Raw genomic sequence first — 6,000 nt, 5'->3', positions numbered from 1 at the left:
TACCTGAACAATTTTTGTTGACCATCCGTTAAATCCAAAGTAATGATTAGCAAGCACTGTGCACTTTGCCATGTACAAAGGGTGTCGCACAACTTCTGTGAACTTTTTCCGTTGAGCAAACTGGACCTGCATATACAATGCTAACCAATAAATTCTTAATTAAAGCTAACTCAGAAAACATCGTACACAGGTAAAAAGAGGTCCAATTACCAGCAGAGCACATCCTGGTTTCTGTAGTATAAGTGTCCAGGAGTATTTTGACACCTCCCTAATGGGACAGCATGTCTATGAGAGGGTTTGCCCACCCCCACCCATTGTGGCGTTAAAATCATCTGTACCCAGTACATGTAGATCTAATCTAGATAGGGGGAATCACTGTTAAGTGTCTTGCTCAAGCATACAACACAATGACCCTGGCTAGGGCTCAAACCCAAATAACTTGATCTGACGTCCAGGACACTTGGTCCGCCATGTTTGTTTTGAACTTCCCGCGATAACTCAGCGGTATTTTAGTAGAAAAATTGACCTGTGGTGTATCAATCATATAGTGGTTTTCTCTGTACCTGAGACTTGCATTGCATTGGGCATCCCTACTGTATACGATTTTCGCGTCATTAGCGCCTCAAACTCCCTCAAACTAAGCTCGATAGCGAAATAAGTGCCCTTAAACGAGCACGGTGACCCCCACTTTTTATTTAATACTTTCAATATCCTCAATAACTGAGAAAAAAAATTAGCAGAAATCTGTGGCTACTTTTTTGGCAAATGAAATAAATACTATTAAAGATTGCCAGGATGAGACATAATTTAAAATTAAAATGAAAACGTTCGCCGGCTAAAAAGTTTCAAAAAGAACATGAGCTTTCGGCTGTCGATCTACAGCCCGCCACGGATAAAAATGGAATGCAAAAGGATAAAATGTATGCAAAAACAGGCGAGATAAAAATAAGAAGAAGAACAATAGCAAAGTAAAAATGTGTAAATTAGGTGATTATTGTTTAAAAAGAATACTATACTTTTTACTTTGCTTTTGTTCTTCTTATTATTTTTATCTCGCCCTTTTTGCATATACTTTATCCTTTTGCATTCCATTTTTATCCATCGAAGGCTATAGATCGACAGCCGAAAGCTAATGTTCTTTTTGAAATTTTTTAGCCAGCGAACGTTTTCATTGTAATTTTTAATTATGAAATAAATACTACAGAGGGAGACAAAACGGGCCCAACAGCGCATGTCCAAATTATGGAGTGCTATGTGTACCTTCACTACTGTATACAGAGTTGCTCACAGTCAATTGTTCCATGAGTGCATACGCATTAAACACAATATAAGGCCCTATGTCAGGTAAAACCCTAAGGAGACCAAATACATCATGGCGGAGAACTCTCGAAATTGAGATCAGACGGGCCTTACATGACCAGAAATGTGGAAAGCGGCAAAAGATCGAAAAATGCAACTTCGTTTTCAGGGCCCTCTCTCTTCCTCGAGAAAACCCAAGGGAGGAAGAGAGAGGACCGTGGGAACAAGGTTAGGAAAGTTGCAAGCTCATGCCTCACAAAGGGTTAAGAGGACGAGTGAGTGATTACCCTGTATAGCATTTATAACTGAGGGCTATAACTGAGCCAGACATGAGTTACACAGCTACCCATAGACTGCGAGGCTCTTCGTGGGAAAGAAAGTAGGCAAGGAAGAAAGGAAGAAGAGCCTGCCCGCATCACTTAGAGCCCAAGAAACCCCGCAGATGCGACGCGGAGCGAGTTGTCAGAAATCAGTCAATCAGCGTTGGAACACCAAATATATATGGATTGACACCTTGTCCACGCGATCTGTGTCGCGCTAGAGGATACTGGGGTACCGGATGGCGACGACTAATGCAAAATATAATTTGACAAGGGAGAAAACATATGCCAGAAAAACTCAAACGACTATTGCAAATGTTTCAAAGTCTCACTGAAAATCTTGTCCACAGAAAATGTGTTTTGTCCAGCGAGAAGGGATTTCGGTATATTATTATTATTATCTAAGTTTAAAACAAGGGAATCAATGTAGGACAAAAATCTTATCTGTCACAAAGAGTCCGGCGTAAACCGTGAGCAGGTAGAGAAATTAAAAGACAGAATACAGTAAATCACAACTGCTGCCAAATTTCGGCTGAGCAAAATAGAACTGCCTTTCAGGATATTCAGCGATCGTTGCTCGAACACTCTCCCATCCCCACCCCCATCCCCAAACCCCAATCCCACCCCCTCTCCTTCACCATTGAACGCCTGTCACGTAGGCTATATTACGTTCAGAAAGGCGCGCAGTCATAATTTACTGGTCTAATCAGCCTATTCTATAACCCTGTCTTGGATGTCACTTCGCCATGAGGGAGTTTATTGGAATAGGGGCGCTTGTTAAAAAAAAAAAACAGCACTCATCTAGGGAACGCGTATTGGAAGAAGGGTGCTAAATCGAATCATTACGGTGGCCTTATTAGATCGAGCACGTTTACGTTTATATCTTTTTATTCTTCACAAGTTAGTCAGCTTTGTGAATCAGTCGCTATCCAATCATCTTACAGCAAAGATTCTTTCATGAAACTAACAGCCCTCTGACCGCGTTTAGTTTTGCGCCCAGGCTTCGCCTCGCCTTGTTTCGTCAGCGCTAGATACCAGTCAGGATTGAGCATGGACTGATACGAAGTGCACTCGGTCCCACAAGTCTCTTTGAAGACACATTCTGGCCGAGATGAGGAGGTCTGTGGAATTTAAAAAATAAATGACCAAAAACAAAAGAAAGTAATGTAATAGGATTTAGTGGAGCAAGATCAAGACTCAACGAGTATAAGGGAAAAAAAAAAACTAGTATCTTCGAACCCCACACTTATCAGTGATATTGTTTTTGAGTCTCTACCCGGTTATTCCAAACACTATTGCCCTCTAGACAATTCAGTTCAAAACCAGACAGTTCTTACTTACTGTGGTATATAACTCTCCGTTTGCACTCATTGCAACGTACTTTCCTGCCGCTTTTCCTTTTATCATGACCACACCGACCTCCACAAACTCCATTACGAGAAAAACTATTGACAAAGAAACACAAGAAATAGCAGCTGTGGCTGGGTCACAAATGTCAGTGTTTCACTGATTCCTGTTTGTATATTATGGAGCAACTGGGACCTGTTGCCTAAGTACACTGTTAGTTTGGTTCTGAATAGGATGCTAGCGCTGTAGGTTTCTTTTAACAAAGTTACGACAACGACTACTACGCAACATGGCGGCCATACTCTTGCTAATAGGTCGACCGAAACATGCAGCCTTGGTTTACAGCGTACATCTTTGATATTGGACATCCAGGTTATGGTCAGTTGACGCCTATAAAAGAAGTACTGGTTTTTGATTGGATCGCAGGCTCAAGCTAAGTTAACGTCTTAAAACAGTTGGGCATTGGTCGTTGGCGGGAAAGTGAAAAACGTAAATTAATCATCTTAGTCAGTAACATGATGTTTGTCAAGCTAGTTTTCTGATTTTCTGATGACTTCGTGTAGAGCATCGATACACCTTAATATTGTAACTCTTTAACAAAGCTACCAAAGGACACGATTGCAGTGTAGACAATTACACACAGGGAACCCAATATTATAACAGGACTACCCAATTTACTTAAGATCGCCTTCCAAGTATTCCATTTTAAAAGAACAGCGCAATGTACGGCGAATGACAAAGAGTGAAAATCATCAACAACGAATTACGATTTTGATGTTTCACCAAATTATTTAAATTAACATTGAAAGCGGAAAACTGGCCGACAATCAATTGGTCAAAAAATTAAGTTCATCACCGTAATTGTGTTTTTCTTTTTCGTGTCTGGCTTCACGTAGACAATGCTATATTTTCAATAACCGGCAGAACTCCTTTTCTTCTAGTTTCAAGACGTAGTACCTGACCTCAGTGAAGTTCACATCAAAAATACATTTTTTTCATTGATACTCGGCCTTTTCGAATGCAAATCTGGATTTCTTGAAATTGAAAACTGCTTAAAGCCATGTAGATTTAAAGAAGTTATACTCCTAACTGACTATTACGCATTTCCTTTAATGTAATTTTAGAGAATATCGCTCTATATGAAGCCGACATCCCTTCCTCGCTTGATGATTTTCTTTAATCTCCTCACCTGTCTACTTGACAATGTACCAACATCGTAAAGAGAAATTAGAAAATGATCGCTCTCGGAAATAAACGGCTAAAAAATGCTAAGAAAAGGTTTCACTTGAGTTATGGCTGGGTTACAATTCCTAGGCACGAATGTAACACGCAGGCATTCTGTAAGTTATACGTTACATTACAATTAGCGAAATATATTTCTCTACTCACTGTGAATATCATTTTCGTCCCGGCTTCCCTGTACGTCGTTCTCGTTTACTCTGAGGTAGAAGCCATGACTGCATTTTAAATGCTTCGATGACGACGTGTAGGGAGTGAAATGAACCATGTCGTTTGTTGTTGTTGTAAGTGGATTTGCGATACACTGAAGATATTTTGAGTGTAGTAGTCTAACTTAATTGCACACCTCGATTAATCGTGATTGACGCCCACCAAGTTAAAAGAATTTCGTTTCACTCACCCTTTGCATTTTCTTTTTGTTTGGAACGGCACGGGATTTTATCTTCTACATCGTCTCTTTTGGCCAGCGGTAGCTTATTGAAGAACTATCTTGCATCCTTGTTGGTACCAAACTTACACTGACGTGCTTAGCATTTGAGACGCCGTCTTAGACCTCGACAGTGAGAATTCCCTGGTGCCGAGACGGGATATGCCTTTTGCCTCTGTTTCAAAATGAGCTGCTCTTTGCCTCTGTTTCAAAATGAGGCTCGGCGCAAAAACTATGGCTATAGTCTATGAGCCCTCGACAACAACTCTTTATATGACAACAGGGCACGATCGCACACACGACATTTTGAAAGGGAAATTTTTCCTTAAACGATACCTAAGAAAAAAAATTTCCTGACCGCTCATGAAGTATAATCATGAGCGAAAGTCAACTGGCTGGGCCTCGTCGACAAGGAGCTCATAGAAAACCTAGGGACATTGTCCAATTATTAACGCTTACTGATGGCCTTTGTGTATCATCAAATATTTTCTTATATGTAAGTTATCGGTGGAGGTGGCTACCTTGAGACGTGGGTATTTCCTTTTAGTGTCTCGCTTTACAAACGTAGCCCTATTTTTGAATAAAAGTCGAAGTTTCCTTCCTTTAAGTTTTAAGGCGACAATTACATGTAAAGGACTTGTCATTGTAATTTCATATTGGGCTTCTTCTACATGCTATGAAAGCCTCGTTTTTGAAACTGAAAAATGCGTGAGTAATGGGAAAAGGAAGTATATGTTAAATGAGATGATAGGAAAGTAAAAAGTCTACTGTAAATATGAATTTTACAAAAAAAAAAAATACAAGAACCTTTTCAGCAAATAAGTAAAATCAGGCAGGGTTTGCAAAGTTTCAAATACCGTTGCAAATAACTAAATATATTCTTTACCCCGTTCTTAATAATTGGAAGGTGGAAGTCATTGTTGGAGGGGAAAAACTTTCAGTCTCGTTTCAAAAACGAGGCCAAATTTGTCTCAAAATAAACATGGCACACCTTAATATAATATTTGTATATTTTATTTTAGAAACGAATATTCAACCCGCGTTCACGTTACGCAAGAGCGGAAATTCACTTTAACACAAGGAATGAATTCGATTTCCATTCAACTTTCAAAATATAGTTTTTGCCAAGGCATTATATTCTCTTGCTTTCACTCAGAACAATGCGGAGAAATGCGAAATTTATTGCGCAATAAGATTCGTACTTCCATGACTGTCTTTACTTTAATCCACTTCTATCGTTCTCACGATTTATCATCTTCCCTTGCTAAAGGATTTTTGCATTTTGTCACGTGCTGTTCTACAGATTAAATCAAACCCTCTTATAATATAATAATACCTTAGAACTTCTTCAAATATCAAGGGTGGATC

This window comes from Orbicella faveolata, unplaced genomic scaffold (assembly GCF_042242905.1).
Source record: "Orbicella faveolata isolate gen_17 unplaced genomic scaffold, um_ofav_v1 contig_34, whole genome shotgun sequence".
NCBI classification, from domain to species: domain Eukaryota; kingdom Metazoa; phylum Cnidaria; class Anthozoa; order Scleractinia; family Merulinidae; genus Orbicella; species Orbicella faveolata.
This window is presented reverse-complemented; position numbering follows the sequence as displayed.